The sequence below is a fragment of the Pseudophryne corroboree genome, chromosome 5, assembly GCF_028390025.1.
Source record: "Pseudophryne corroboree isolate aPseCor3 chromosome 5, aPseCor3.hap2, whole genome shotgun sequence".
NCBI classification, from domain to species: domain Eukaryota; kingdom Metazoa; phylum Chordata; class Amphibia; order Anura; family Myobatrachidae; genus Pseudophryne; species Pseudophryne corroboree.
This window is the reverse complement of record NC_086448.1, coordinates 714,338,829-714,355,663: the sequence shown is the minus strand read 5'-3', so window position 1 is coordinate 714,355,663 and position 16,835 is coordinate 714,338,829. Positions and strand designations below refer to the sequence as shown.

At 48.5% G+C, this 16,835-nt stretch overlaps 1 protein-coding gene across 1 annotated transcript in view; it reads left to right on the top strand.

The window, feature by feature from the left end:
* ZFHX4 (zinc finger homeobox 4) overlaps positions 1 to 16,835 on the top strand; it is a 296,146-nt gene that overhangs the window by 23,339 nt on the left and 255,972 nt on the right. The window lies entirely within an intron of this gene.

The window sequence follows — 16,835 nt, the reverse complement described above, 5'->3', positions numbered from 1 at the left end:
CTCAGCTCCTTTCCCTCTCCCTTACAGTGCTCAGCTCCTTTCCCTCTCCTTCATGGTGCTCAGCTCCATTCCCTCTCCCTCACAGTGCGCAGCTCCTTTCCCTCTCCATCACTATGCTCAGCTCTTTTTCCTCTCCCTCACTATGCCACAGTGCTCAGCTCCTTTCCCTCTCCCTTACAGTGCTCAGCTCCTTTCCCTCTCCCTTACAGTGCTCAGCTACTTTCCTTCTCCCTCACAGTGCTCAGCTCCTTTGCCTCTCCCTCATGGTGCTCAGCTTCTTTCCTTCTCCCTCACAGTGCTCAGCTCCTTTGCCTCTCCCTCATGGTGCTCAGCTCCCTTCCCTCTCCCTTACAGTACTCAGCTACTTTCCTTCACCCTCACAGTGCTCAGCTCCTTTGCCTCTCCCTCATGGTGCTCAGCTCCTTTTCCTCTCCCTCATGGTGCTCAGCAACTTTCCCTCTCCCTCATGGTGCTCAGCTGTTTCCCCTCTCCCTCACGGTGCTCAGCTCTTTCCCTTCTCCCTAAAGGCCAGTACTCACTGGCCGATGTGGGAGAGATGTGTGCTGGGCGAACCGCTCAGCACACATCTCTCCCGCCGCTCAGCACAGCACGATGTGTGCTGAGCGTGCGGGGGGAGACAGGGGGGCGCTCATTTCACCCAGCAGGTGAAATGAGCGACCTGCTAGATTGGCCTGCACGGCAATCTAGCACCAGCGATAGCGTTGCGCGGGGCTGCACATCGCTATCTCTGTGGGGGCTACACACGGAACGATCATGCTTAAAATCTAAGCAATCTAGTCAGATTGCTTAGATTTTAAGCAGCGATCGCTCCGTGAGTACTCCCCTTTATGGTGCTCAGCTCTTTTGCCTCTCCCTCACAGTGCTCAGCTCCTTTCCATCTCCCTCATGATGATGAGCTCCTCTCCAGCTCCCTTGTGGTTTTCAGCTCATCTCCAGTTGCCTCAAGGTACTCAACTCCTCTTGCACTCACTCACAGAGCTCAGCACATCTTCTGCTCACAGTGCACATCTCCTCTCCTGCTCAGATTCTCCAACACATGCTGACATTCCAGTTGCAGTATCACTGGGGTCTTAAAGGCACAGTGCACATTCATGTGTGAGGGCATCTGCTGGTTAGTGCAGTGCAATACTGACTGGTGGGCATTTGTCTTCAGACCCCTTCCCCCCACTGTGGGAGGAGCAAAGAGGCAGTGGGGCCCACCGTGGTTCTCCTTAACTCCAAACTGCTCAGTCCAAACCTGGGAGTTGAAAAATCAAAAATTTCTCCAGCAACACCTTGAGTTTCTCTTAATATCCTTCTTACCATAGCCAGCTATGGTGATGAAGCGTGGTGGACATTTACATTACTAAGCTGTGCTTTTGTCATTTGTTTAATAACACTAAGTGCCATTTAAGGATGGCTCTAGTTTTACTTACAAGTTCTGCTGCTTCGTACATGCACAGTCCGTTCCAGTTGACACCTCTCGTTTTTATCTTAATCTTGTGTATGCACAATGTGAATTGTAGCATCCAACTTCCTGGTCACCCACTTCAGTCCTGAAGTGGGTGGACCAAGAGACTGGCCAGCTCTGTTGGGAGGCCAAGAGAGTCACCTAACATTCTGGAGTCATCTGGACCTTCTGGGAGAAATGACAAGTATGGCCTTTATGTGAGAATCATTTGTACATGGAAGAAACCCTCTAATAGTTTAGAGCATTGTTATCAGGCTGCAAACAAAGGAATGCGATGGCAAACATACGAATATATGAAATATTTATACACTAAATTTAACTGGTGTTCATCTAATTTTTGTCTTTCTCCATTTTTTTTAGGCTTAAGAGCTACATAAACAATTATTGCCTGCTGTAAGTCACGTGTAACCATAGGCTGGTCACAATTGTGGTCTGGTTATATATATTGGTTTTTTATCTTTTTTAATTTTTTTATGTTTGCTATCATTAAATGTATAATGCAATGTACTTATGTGAAAAAGCTGCTAATGATAAATGCACATCTCATTAACAGTAATTTTAATTACAAATTACTACAGGTTGAGTCTCCCTTATCCAAAATGCTTGGGACCAGAGGTATTTTGGATATCGGATTTTTCCGTATTTTGGAATAATTGCATACCATAATGGGATATCATGGTGATGGGACCTAAAGCTAAGCACAGAATGCATTTATGTTACATATACACCTTATACACACAGCCTGAAGGTAATTTTAGCCAATATTTTTTATAACTTTGTGCATTAAACAAAGTGTGTGTACATTCACACAATTCATTTATGTTTCATATACACCTTATACACAAAGCCTGAAGGTCATTTAATACAATATTTTTAATAACTTTGTGTATTAAACAAAGTTTGTGTACTTTGAGCCATCAAAAAACAAAGATTTCACTATCTCACTCTCACTCAAAAAAGTCTGTATTTCGGAATATTCCGTATTTCGGAATATTTGGATATGGGATACTCAACCTGTATTACAAATTGTCACCTATAGTGTTAATTACAGAAAATGCTACTGCATGAGCAATGGCTAATTTAAAATAGCCTGGAATACTACAGTCCAAACATAGGAACTGTTTTATTCTGTGCCGAATCTCACTTGAAGGATTTTACAGATCAAGAAACTGCTCACTACATTGAGAAAATCCACTATAACAGAGTTATACAACCTTGCACTGTATTATAACTCAGTAAAGATCAATAAAATGCCTTTTTTTCCCAGAATTTAATGTTTGAACGTTAAGTGGAATTTAAACTTGAACCTTGGTCTCTTCCCTGTTCAGAATTTGCCAAAGTACTAAAAAGCAATTTCTAAATATTTAACTCTCTGTGTGCTGGAACGTTATTAGCTAAAAAGCTAATCTGGTGTTATTAATATGTAGTTCATTATGCTGTAGCTATACCAAAAAAGTCACTTTATGCTCAAGACTCTCTAACATATTTCACTACAATACTTCTAGGACATGAATGCAGTGACATGTAGGGAGTACAGCTGTATAGCTCGATCCAGGCTATTGCGTGCACACTATCTCATTTTTTTTGTGTCATTATATTAAGTTTTGTACAGTTAGTCTGGAGTATATACAGACATCCAGTAAATCTATCTATGCTAATCATTACTGGTTCAAACTGATATATTGTTAGTAGCATCCATATTATATACTGTAATTCAGAGTCATAACTAGATATTTTGATACCTTGTGCCAGAAAGAGAATCTGTGCCCACCCCCTCCCCAACATTCCCCCCAATAGGGACCATGCGCATCAAATATCTAGTGGTGTGGCTTTATTAGGAAGTAGAGATGAGCGGGTTCGGTTCGTCGAGATCCGAACCCTCCCGAACTTCACCTATTTTACACGGGTTCGAGGCAGCCTTGTATCTTCCCACCTTGCTCGGTTAACCCGAATAAAGCCGAACGCCATCATCCCGCTGTCGGATTCTCGCGAGATTCGTATTCCATATAAAGAGCCGCGCGTCGCCGCCATTTTCACTCGTGCATTGGAGATTGAACGGATAGGAAGTGGCTCTCTGAAAAGCTCCGTATCTGTGCTCAGTGTGCCGCAAATATCTGTGCATAGTGTGCTGCAAATATCTGTGCTCAGTGTGCTGCAAATATCTACGTTCTCTGCCTGAAAAGCTCCATATCTGTGCTCAGTGTGCTGCATTGTGGGGACCACCAGTATATAATTATAGTAGTACAGTACAGTACAGTAGGCCATTGCTGTATCTTGCAGCTCCTTGTCAGACTCATTTCTAGACAATATCCTGATCATCAGTGCTCAATATCTGCTGCATTGTTGTGTGACCAATATATACTATATATATATTATAAATAGTAGTACAGTGCAGCATTTTGGTGACAACCAGTAAAGTAGTACAGTACAGTAGGCCATTGCTGTATCTTGCAGCTCCGTGTCACTTCAAGTATCCATATCTGTGCTGCATTGTTGTGAGCACTATATATAGTAGTACAGTGCAGCATTTTGGTGACCAACAGTATATAGTTGTACAGTACAGTAGTCCATTGCTGTATCTTGCAACTCCGTGTCACTGCAAGTATCCATATCTGTGCTGCATTGTTGTGAGCAGTATATATAATATAGTAGTACAGTGCAGCATTTTGGTGACCAACAGTATATAGTTGTACAGTACAGTAGGCCATTGCTGTATCTTGCAGCTCTGTGTCACTTCAAGTATCCATATCTGTGCTGCATTGTTGTGAGCAGTTTATATAGTAGTACAGTGCAGCATTTTGGTGACCAACAGTATATAGTTGTACAGTACAGTAGTCCATTGCTGTATCTTGCAGCTCCGTGTCACTGCAAGTATCCATATCTGTGCTGCATTGTTGTGAGCAGTATATATAGTAGTACAGTGCAGCATTTTGGTGGCCAACAGTATATAGTTGTACAGTACAGTAGTCCATTGCTGTATCTTGCAGCTCCGTGTCACTTCAAGTATCCATATCTGTGCTGCATTGTTGTGAGCAGTATATATAGTAGTACAGTGCAGCATTTTGGTGACCAACAGTATATAGTTGTACAGTACAGTAGTCCATTGCTGTATCTTGCAGCTCCGTGTCACTGCAAGTATCCATATCTGTGCTGCATTGTTGTGAGCAGTATATATAGTAGTACAGTGCAGCATTTTGGTGACCAACAGTATATAGTTGTACAGTACAGTAGGCCATTACTGTATCTTGCAGCTCCGTGTCACTTCAAGTATCCATATCTGTGCTGCATTGTTGTGAGCAGTATATATAGTAGTACAGTGCAGCATTTTGGTGACCAACAGTATATAGTTGTACAGTACAGTAGGCCATTGCTGTATCTTGCAACTCCGTGTCACTGCAAGTATCCATATCTGTGCTGCATTGTTGTGAGCAGTATATATAATATAGTAGTACAGTGCAGAATTTTGGTGACCAACAGTATATAGTTGTACAGTACAGTTGTCCATTTCTGTATCTTGCAGCTCTGTGTCACTTCAAGTATCCATATCTGTACTGCATTGTTGTGAGCAGTATATATAGTAGTACAGTGCAGCATTTTGGTTGCCAACAGTATATAGTTGTACAGTACAGTAGTCCATTGCTGTATCTTGCAGCTCCGTGTCACTTCAAGTATCCATATATGTGCTGCATTGTTGTGAGCAGTATATATAGTAGTACAGTGCAGCATTTTGGTGACCAACAGTATATAGTTGTACAGTACAGTAGTCCATTGCTGTATCTTGCAGCTCCGTGCACTGCAAGTATCCATATCTGTGCTGCATTGTTGTGAGCAGTATATATAATAGTACAGTGCAGCATTTTGGTGACCAACAGTATTTAGTTGTACAGTACAGTACAGTAGGCCATTGCTGTATCTTGCAGCTCCGTGTCACTTCAAGTATCCATATCTGTGCTGCATTGTTGTGAGCAGTATATATAGTAGTACAGTGCAGCATTTTGGTGACCAACAGTATATAGTTGTACAGTACAGTAGGCCATTGCTGTATCTTGCAGCTCCGTGTCACATCAAGTATCCATATCTGTGCTGCATTGTTGTGAGCAGTATATATAGTAGTACAGTGCAGCATTTTGGTGACCAACAGTATATAGTTGTACAGTACAGTACAGTAGTCCATTGCTGTATCTTAGCTGCTCCGTGTCACTTCAAGTATCCATATCTGTGCTGCATTGTTGTGAGCAGTATATATAGTAGTACAGTGCAGCATTTTGGTGACCAACAGTATATAGTTTTACAGTACAGTAGTCCATTGCTGTATCTTGCAGCTCCGTGTCACATCAAGTATCCATATCTGTGCTGCATTGTTGTGAGCAGTATATATAGTAGTACAGTGCAGCATTTTGGTGACCAACAGTATATAGTTGTACAGTACAGTAGTCCATTGCTATTGATATAATAATTTCTCTAACGTCCTAGAGGATGCTGGGACTCCGTAAGGACCATGGGGATAGACGGGCTCCGCAGGAGACATGGGCACTTTAAGAAAGACTTTAGGCTCTGGGTGTGCACTGGCTCCTCCCTCTATGCCCCTCCTCCAGACCTCAGTTTGATACTGTGCCCAGAGGAGATGGGTGCACTGCAGGGAGCTCTCCTGAGTTTCCTGTAAGAAAGTATTTTGGTTAGGTTTTTTATTTTCAGGGAGCCTGCTGGCAACAGACTCCCTGCATCGAGGGACTGAGGAGAGAGAAACAGCCCTACTTCTCTGAGTTTCAAGGTCCTGTTTCTTAGGCTACTTGACACCATTAGCTCCAGAGGGATTGGTACGCAGGTTTCATCCTCGCCGTCCGTCCCAGAGCCGCGCCGCCGTCCTCCTCGCAGAGCCAGAAGATAGAAGCCGGGTGAGTATGAGAAGAAAGAAGACTTCAGAGGCGGCAGAAGACGTCTGACCTTCATAGAGGTAACGCACAGCGGTGAAGCTGTGCGCCATTGCTCCCGTTCACCTCACATACTCCGGTCACTGTAAGGGTGCAGGGCGCAGGGGGGGGGACGCCCTGGGCAGCAGTATAAACCTCTCCTATGGCAAAAGCATATATATACACACATGTACAGCTGGGCACTGTACATGTATATAAAGAGCCCCCGCCATGTTTTGATAGATTTTGAGCGGGACAGAAGCCCGCCGCCGAGGGGGCGGGGCTTCTTCCTCAGCACTCACCAGCGCCATTTTCTCCACAGAACAGCGCTGAGAGGAAGCTCCCCGGACTCTCCCCTGCTTACTGACGGTGACAGTGGGTTTTTCAAGAGGGGGGGGCACATAATTGGCGTGTATAAAGTTATAACAGCGCTACTGGGTAAAACATTCTGTGTTTTTCCTGGGTCATATAGCGCTGGGGTGTGTGCTGGCATACTCTCTCTCTGTCTCTCCAAAGGGCCTGGTGGGGAACCTGTCTTCAGAAAAGAGCTTCCCTGTGTGTGTGGGGTGTGTCGGTACGCGTGTGTCGACATGTATGAGGTTGAAGGCTCACCTAAGGAGGAGGGGGAGTGTATGAATGCAAGGTCTCCGTCGGCAGCACCGACACCTGACTGGATGGATATGTGGAATGTGAATGTATTGCACAAAAGATTAGACAAAGCTGAGGCTAGGTAACAGTCAGGAAGTCAAACCCTGCCTGTCCCAATGTCACCGAGTCCTTCGGGGTCTCAGAAGCGCACACTATCCCATATAGTTGACACAGATACCGACACGGATTCAGACTCCAGTGTCGACTACGATGATGCAAAATTACAGCCAAAAGTGGCTAAGGGTATTCGATATATGATTATTGCAATAAAAGAGGTTTTGCATATCACAGAGGAACCCCCTGTCCCTGACACGAGGGTACACATGTATAAAGAGAAAAGGCCTGAGGTCACCTTTCCATCCTCGTATGAGCTGAACGAATTATGCGTAAAGGCTTGGGAAACCCCAGACAAGAGACTGCAGGTTCCCAAAAGGATTCTTATGGCGTATCCTTTCCCGCAAAAGGATAGCATACGATGGGAATCCTCTCCTAAGGTGTACAAGGCATTGACACGCATATCAAATAAGATAGCGCTGCCATCCCAAGATACGGCTACCCTCAAGGATGCTGCTGATCGCAAGCAGGAGGTTACCATGAAGTCCATTTACACACAGTCTGGTACAATACTTAGACCGGCAATGGCGTCGGCCTGGGTTTGTAGTGCTGTGGCTGCATGGACTGATTCCTTATCAGCGGAGATTGAGACCCTAGATAAGGATACCATTTTAATGACCCTAGGGCATATAAAAGATGCTGTATTATATATGAGGGATGCTCAAAGAGATGTTTGTTTACTAAGTTCCAGAATAAACGCTATGTCTGTTTCCGCTAGGCGAGTCTTATGGACCCGACAGTGGACGGGGGATGCCGACTCGAAGAGGCATATGGAGTTTTTGCCTTACAAAGGTGAGGAGTTATTTGGAGAAGGCCTCTCGGACCTCGTCTCCACAGCTATGGCAGGTAAATCGAATTTCTTGCCTTATGTTCCCTCACAGCCTAAGAAAGCACCTCATTATCAAATGCAGTCCTTTCGTTCGAATAAAAGCAAAAAAGTACGTGGATCGTCCTTTCTTGCCAGAGGTAAGGGCAGAGGAAAAAATCTGCACACAGCTAGTTCCCAGGAACAGAAATCCTCCCCGGCCTCTGCAAAATCCACCGCATGACGCTGGGGCTCCCCTGAGGGAGTCCGCTCCAGTGGGGGCACGTCTTCGACTTTTCAGCCACATCTGGGTTCTCTCACAGGTGGATCCCTGGGCAATAGAAATAGTTTCTCAGGGATACAAGCTGGAAATCGAAGAGGTCTCCCCTCGCCGGTTTTTCAAATCTGCTCTGCCAGCTTCTCCCTCAGAGAGGGAGTTAGTGTTAAATGCAATTTAAAAATTGTATCTTCAACAAGTGGTGGTCAAGGTTCCCCTACTGCAACAGGGGAGGGGATATTATTCAACCCTGTTTGTGGTCCCGAAACCAGACGGTTCGGTCAGACCCATTTTGAATTTAAAATCCCTGAACCTATACTTGAAAAAGTTCAAGTTCAAGATGGAGTCGCTCAGAGCGGTCATCGCCAGCCTGGAAGGGGGGGATTTTATGGTTTCCCTAGACATAAAGGATGCGTACCTTCATGTTCCAATATTTCCACCTCATCAGGCGTTCCTGAGATTTGCTGTACAGGATTGTCATTACCAATTTCAGACGTTGCCGTTTGGGCTTTCCACGGCCCCGAGGATTTTCACCAAGGTACTGGGTGAAATTATGGTGCTCTTGCGCAAGCGAGGTGTCACAATTATCCCATACTTGGACGATCTCCTCATAAAAGCGAGATCTCGGGAGAAGTTACTGGACAGCGTGTCACTTTCATTGAAGGTGTTACAGCAACACGGCTGGATTCTCAATATCCCGAAGTCGCAGCTGGTTCCTACGACGCGTCTGACCTTCTTGGCCTTGATTCTGGACACAGACCAGAAAAGGGTTTTTCTTCCAACGGAAAAAGCTCAGGATCTCATGACTCTGGTCAGGAACCTATTGAAGCCAAAACAGGTGTCAGTGCCTCACTGCACTCGAGTCCTGGGGAAAATGGTGGCATCATACGAAGCCATTCCCTTTGGCAGGTTCCATGCGAGAACCTTCCAATGGGACCTGCTGGACAAGTGGTCCGGGTCACATCTACATATGCATCGGCGGATCACCCTGTCCCCCAGAGCCAGGGTATCTCTCCTGTGGTGGCTGCAGAGTGCTCACCTCCTAGAGGGCCGCAGGTTCGGCATTCAGGACTGGATCCTGGTGACCACGGACGTAAGCCTCCGAGGTTGGGGAGCAGTCACACAGGGAAGAAATTTCCAAGGTCTTTGGTCAAGTCTAGAGACTTGTCTCCACATCAACGTCCTGGAGTTGAGGGCCATATTGTCATGACTGAGGTTTTGTGAACCCGGTGTTAATGAACTCTGTGCGGGCGACTGGAGAATTATATGAATACTTCCACTGACCTGGTTTGGGAGTGTTGTGGACTCGGGGTTTCTTCCGGTGACTGGGAAGAGGAACCGCAGCAGAGATGGCCGAATCTAGGTTCTCCCCATGCAGGATTAGGTCAGCAGACAGGGGGCACGTGTGAACGCTGAAGGTCTCCTGAAAGACAGAACTGGAAATGCGCTGATGAATCAGTGAAGAATACCAGGTACAACTGCGCTAAAGTGCACTGGATGCTTGGAGACACTGAGGTGCTAGGAGGCACGGAAGTGCTTGGAGACACTGGGGTGCGTAGAGACACTGGGGTGCGTAGAGACACTGGGGTGCGTAGAGACACTGAGGTGCTTGGAGGCACTGAGGTGCTTGGAGGCACTGAGATGCCGGAAGCACGGAGATGCTGAAGCACGGAGACGCTGGAGGCACGAGGTGCTGAGGCACGGGGGTGCTGAGGCACGAGCTGCTGGAGGCGCTGAGGCACGGAGGTACTGGAGGCACGAGGTGCTGAGACACGGAGATGCTGGAAGCACGGAGGTGCTGAGGCACGGAGATGCTGAGGCACGGAGGCACCGGAGGCACGAGGATCCGAGACACGGAGATGCTGGAAGCACGGAGATGCTGGAGGCACGAGGTGCTGAGGCACGGAGGTGCTGAGGCACGGAGGTGCTGAGGCACGGAGATACTGAGGCACGGGGGTACTGAGACACGGAGGTGCTGAGGTACTGAGGTGCTGAGGCACGGATGTGCTGAGGCACGGATGTGCTGAGGCACGGAGATGCTGAGGCACGGAGATGCTGCAGGGATACGGGAGAATGAGGCCTAGCCTGAACTTCATATTACTGAATTCAGCCTCACACAGGAGATCACCACAGGTGGAGCTAATTAACTATTACCTTTCAGGCAGAGAACTCAGGAAAACTCATAGTGCTGACAAGCTGTTTAACTCAGTGAGTAAAAGACACAGGATCTGGGACAGATGGCAGGGGTAAGTCACCAAATATGAAACCTACAGTCAGGATTGTGACAGTATCCCCCTCTTCAAGGGTGGACTCCGGACACCCATCTTGAATCTTAGAGGAACTTGAGAAATTTATACGGAAGAATTTAGGACCTTCGTTGATGCCTCTTCTTCTTACGGGAACATTTGGTTTTGACCAGGGAGAGTGGAATCTCCTGTAAAGAAAAAACTTCCTTAGAAAACATGGGACCTCCCCTGAAAGAAGTCGCATCATGAACTGGATCAAATTCAGAGTCTGAGTCCAAGTCTATTGGAAGATACCAATCTTCTTTGGGAGTAACTACATCTGCTTTGTAAGCTGCAATAACAAGTTCAGAACAACACAAGGAACTTGGAGTGGAATCAATGGAAACATAACCAACACTTAAATCAACAGGCTGTTGTCTTTGTACTCTTTTCCAATTCTTGGCATTCCTGAAATTCCTAATGTATTGGTTCATCAAGGCATTATCTTGCTCAGAAAGCGATGGATGAGAAAACAGAGCATTGGCTGAATGTTCTGAAGACTGAGTGGAGGATGAAATTGGACTCAAGGAAACAGATGCCACTGAAACAACATTAGACTGAGGTACCCATTCAGACATTAGGTCAATAGCCTTGGTATTTTCCTTGACATTAGATGCTACAGCAGAATTATCCCGACATCGAGGAGAAGAGGTATTAGAATTCCCCGCAGAAGCTGTCGACTCAGTGCTGGAAGACAAGGAAACAGAATCAGAGACAGACTGAAGTCTAATTTTAGAACTAGATGGTGGAAGTCCTTTACTGGGACCAACAGACAAAAGTTCTTTACTCGGACCAATGCTTGGAACCGGTTTGTGTCCAGATGAGTTTGAACAGACTGAAACTGGAGAAATCTTTGGCTGGACGAGTAGGACTGGATTGGATCCGAGGATACTTGAATTGGCTGGGGCCAAAGGAGACTGACCAGGCTGGTCCTGGAGTATTGCTGGACCAGCTGGAACTGGGACGGGCTGACCAGGCTGGGCCTGGAGTATTGCTGGACCGGCTGGAACCGGGACGGACTGACCAGGCTGGGCCTGGAGTATTGCTGGACCGGCTGGAACCGGGACGGACTGACCAGGCAGAGCCTGGAGTATTGCTGGACCGGCTGGAACCGGGACTGACTGACCAGGCTGGGCCTAGAGTATTGCTGGACCGGCTGGAACCGGGACGGACTGACCAGGCAGGGCCTGGAGTATCGCTGGACCGGATAGAACCGGGACGGACTGACCAGGTGGAGCCTGGAATATAGCTGGACCGACAGGAGCCCCCTCATCACGGGGCTGGGCTGAGGCAAGAACCCCCTCTTCACAGGACTGGGCTGAAGCAAGAGCCCCCTCTTCACGGGGCTGGGCTGAAGCAAGAGCCCCCTCTTCACGGGGCTGGGCTGAAGCAAGAGCCCCCTCTTCACGGGGCTGGGCAGCACTCTGTAGACTCTCTGACTGGGCAGCACTCTGTAGACTCTCTGGCTGGGCAGCACTCTGTAAACTCTCTGGCTGGGCAGCACTCTGTAGACTCTCTGGCTGGGCAGCACTCTGTAGTCTCTCTGGCTGGGCAGCACTCTGTAGTCTCTCTGGCTGGGCAGCACTCTGTAGTCTCTCTGGCTGGGCAGCACTCTGTAGTCTCTCTGGCTGGGCAGCACTCTGTAGTCTCTCTGGCTGGGCAGCACTCTGTAGTCTCTCTGGCTGGGCAGCACTCTGTAGACTCTCTGGGGCTGGACCCTCTGAACCCCTCTCTGGGGCTAAAGACACGGACGCCCCTCGTTGGGCTGAAGACACGGACGCCACTCCTTGGGCTAAAGACACGGACGCCACTCCTTGGGCTGAAGACACGGACGCCCCTCCTTGGGCTGAAGACACGGACGCCCCTCCTTGGGCTGAGGACACGGACGCCCCTCCTTGGGCTGTAGACACGGACGCCCCTCCTTGGGCTGTAGATACGGACGCCCCTCCTTGGGCTAAAGACACGGACGCCCCTCCTTGGGCTAAAGACACGGACGCCCCTCCTTGGGCTGAAGACACGGACGCCCCTCCTTGGGCTGAAGACACGGACGCCCCTCCTTGGGCTGAAGACACGGACGCCCCTCCTTGGGCTGAAGACACGGACGCCCCTCCTTAGGCTGAAGACACGGCGCCCCTCCTTGGGCTGAAGACACGGACGCCCCTCCTTGGGCTGTAGACACGGACTCCTCTATGACTCTAAATGGCTTGAACATTCTTCTCTGGACACCCAACTTGGGATAAGGTCTTTTAATCACCAGACCCCAGTCATAAATTTGAGTCTCTTTCAGAGTAGCCATCTTGATACCTGTCAGCAGTAGCAGGATCGGCTACTGTGGATGACTTGTAGACATGAGCACTGTGATACTGAGATTTGTCACCATTCCCTGGCTTACGAAGAATGCAATCTTTAACAAAATGACCGGAATTTCCACAGTAAAGACAGAGGTGTAGCTCCCTACGCCGCTGACGTTCAGCTTCAGAGAGTTTGGGCCGTGGAAAGCTCTGATGAACAACTTTTCCTTGCACAGAGGAAGAGACTCTATTAACTGGATGGGACAAAACAGGATCAACAACGTTGGTAGTATTCCTGAAGAGATCAGGCATCACAGAAAGAATACTAGACAAAAGTTCTTGTAACTTTACTAACATCTGGTAGAAAAACTGCAGTTGGTCAGGAGTCTTAGTGCAGAAGGTCAGAGAATCTCTGGAGAAAGAATTCCGCTGCAGACACTGTGCTAATTGATGCTGAGTCGACTCCAGACCTTCCAAGCGTCCTGCAATATTGCTTAGGAGGTCCTGCGCCAGACAAACACTTTCGGCCGGGTCCATGTGGCCAGTTCCTACTGTCATGACTGAGGTTTTGTGAACCCGGTGTTAGTGAAGTCTGTGCGGGCGACTGGAGAATTATATGAATACTACCACTGACCTGGTTTGGGAGTGTTGTGGACTCGGGGCTTCTTCCGGTGACTGGGAAGAGGAACCGCAGCAGAGATGGCCGAATCTAGGTTCTCCCCATGCAGGATTAGGTCAGCAGACAGGGGGCACGTGTGAACGCTGAAGGTCTCCTGAAAGACAGAACTGGAAAGGCGCTGATGAATCAGTGAAGAATACCAGGTACAACTGCGCTAAAGTGCACTGGATGCTTGGAGACAATGAGGTGCTAGGAGGCACGGAAGTGCTTGGAGACACTGGGGTGCGTAGAGACACTGGGGTGCGTAGAGACACTGGGGTGCGTAGAGACACTGAGGTGCTTGTAGGCACTGATGTTCTTGGAGGCACTGAGGTGCTTGGAGGCACTGAGATGCCGGAAGCACGGAGCTGCTGAAGCACGGAGACGCTGGAGGCACGAGGTGCTGGAAGCACGGTGGCGCTGAGGCACGGAGGTACTGGAGGCACGAGGTGCTGAGACACGGAGATGCTGGAAGCACGGAGGTGCTGAGGCACGGAGATGCTGAGGCACGGAGGCACCGGAGGCACGAGGATCCGAGACACGGAGATGCTGGAAGCACGGAGATGCTGGAGGCACGAGGTGCTGAGGCACGGAGGTGTTGAGGCACGAAGATATTGAGGCACTGAGGTACTGAGGCACGGAGGTACTGAGGCACTGAGGTGCTAAGGCACCGAGGTACTGAGGCACTGAGGTGCTGAGGCACGGATGTGCTGAGGCACGGAGATGCTGAGGCACGGAGATGCTGAGGCACGGAGATGCTGCAGGGATACGGGAGCTCTGGAGATCACAACTACAACAGCAGTAAAGATGAACCACGGCAGCTGTGGTTTTCAGTTGAGACTATGGAATATAATACTGTGCCTTTAAGATGAACCACTGCAGCTGTGCCTTTACTTTGAGACTCGTGGAAATAGTGATCATCAGTTGCAACACAAAAGTAAACCAAACAGGGTAACAAGGAACAGAGTTTTCACAGGAACTAGAGTATAAAGGTTACCTTTAGGGAGCTCAGCTTGAAGACTCACACATAGCTGTGAGTGTGACACAAGGAACTGGCCCAGTTTCTAACTCAGCCTCCAAACTTATACTTCCTGGTTCTTCGTGATTGGTGAGCAGGATTAGGTGATGCAGAGAGTCTCAGGCTGGCAGAGGATTGGACAACTCTGGATCAGGTGAACAGTCACTGTCATGTGACTACTCCAGACTAGGCTGTGATGTAGAATGAGGCCTAGCAGGCCGAGAGAACACTGAAGCCTGAACTTCATATTACTGAATTCAGCCTCACACAGGAGATCACCACAGGTGGAGCTAATTAACTATTACCTTTCAGGCAGAGAACTCAGGAAAACTCATAGTGCTGACAAGCTGTTTAACTCAGTGAGTAAAAGACACAGGATCTGGGACAGATGGCAGGGGTAAGTCACCAAATATGAAACCTACAGTCAGGATTGTGACACATATACAACGCCCTCCGTCAAGCGGAGGCATTACTTTGCGACAAACCAGTTCTGATTCAGTCAGACAATGTCACCGCAGTGGCTCATGTAAACCGCCAAGGCGGCACAAGGAGCGGGGTGGCAATGGCGGATGCCACCAGGATTCTTCGCTGGGCGGAGAATCATGTCAGCGCACTGTCAGCAGTGTTCATTCCGGGAGTGGACAATTGGGAAGCAGACTTCTTCAGCTGACACGATCTGCATCCGGGAGAGTGGGGGCTTCATCAGGAAGTCTTCGAGCAGATCGCAAGTCGGTGGGGACTGCCCCAAATAGACATGATGGCGTCCCGTCTCAACAAAAAGCTAAAAAGGTATTGCGCCAGGTCAAGAAATCCTCAGGCGGTAGCTGTGGACGCCCTGGTGACACCGTGGGTGTACCGGTCGGTCTATGTATTTCCTCCTCTTCCTCTCATACCCAAGGTGTTGAGAATAATAAGACAAAGAGGAGTGAGAACAATCCTCATTGTTCCAGATTGGCCACGAAGGACCTGGTATCCGGAGCTGCAGGAGTTGCTCACAGAAGATCCGTGGCCTCTTCCTCTAAGACAGGACCTGCTGCAGCAGGGGCCCTGTCTGTTCCAGGACTTACCGCGGCTGCGTTTGACGGCATGGCGGTTGAACGCTGGATCCTAGCGAAAAAAGGTATTCCGGATGAGGTCATTCCTACGCTAATAAAGGCTAGGAAGGACGTGACATCAAAACATTATCACCGAATATGGCGAAAATATGTTTCTTGGTGTGAGGCCAGGAATGTTCCTACGGAAGAATTCCAGCTGGGCCGTCTCCTTCACTTCCTACAAACTGGAGTAAATTTGGGCCTAAAATTAGGCTCCATTAAGGTTCAGATTTCGGCCCTATCCATTTTCTTTCAGAAGGAATTGGCCTCTCTTCCTGAAGTACAGACGTTTGTGAAGGGAGTACTACATATTCAGCCTCCTTTTGTACCTCCGGTGGCGCCTTGGGACCTTAACGTGGTGTTAAGTTTCCTTAAGTCACATTGGTTTGAACCACTCAAAACGGTGGAGTTAAAATATCTCACTTGGAAGGTGGTCATGTTGTTAGCCTTAGCTTCGGCTAGGCGAGTTTCGGAATTAGCGGCTTTATCACATAAAAGCCCCTATCTGGTTTTTCATATGGATAGGGCGGAATTGCGGACTCGTCCTCAATTCCTACCTAAAGTGGTCTCATCCTTTCATATGAATCAGCCTATTGTCGTGCCTGTGGCTACACGTGACTTGGAGGATTCCGAGTCCCTTGATGTGGTCAGGGCTTTGAAGATTTACGTGGCCAGAACGGCTAGGATCAGAAAAACAGAGGCACTGTTTGTCCTGTATGCATCCAACAAGGTTGGCGGCCCTGCTTTAAAGCAGACTATTGCTCGCTGGATCTGTAACACGATTCAGCAGGCGCATTCTTCGGCAGGTTTGGCGTTACCAAATTCGGTTAAGGCCCATTCCACTAGGAAGGTGGGCTCTTCTTGCGCGGCTGCCCGAGGGGTCTCGGCACTACAGCTGTGCCGAGCTGCTACTTGGTCGGGGTCAAACACCTTTGCAAAGTTCTATAAGTTTGATACCCTGGCTGAGGAGGACCTCCTGTTTGCTCAGTCGGTGCTGCAGAGTCATCCGCACTCTCCCGCCTGTTTGGTAGCTTTGGTATAATCACCATGGTCCTTACGGAGTCCCAGCATCCTCTAGGACATTAGAGAAAATAAGATTTTAAACCTACCGGTAAATCTTTTTCTCGTAGTCCGTAGAGGATGCTGGGCGCCCGTCCCAAGTGCGGACTACTTCTGCAAGGCTTGTATATAGTTATTGCGTACATAAGGGTTATGTTATAGTTTCATCGGTGGTGGACCGAGGCTATGTTGGTTTTTCATACTG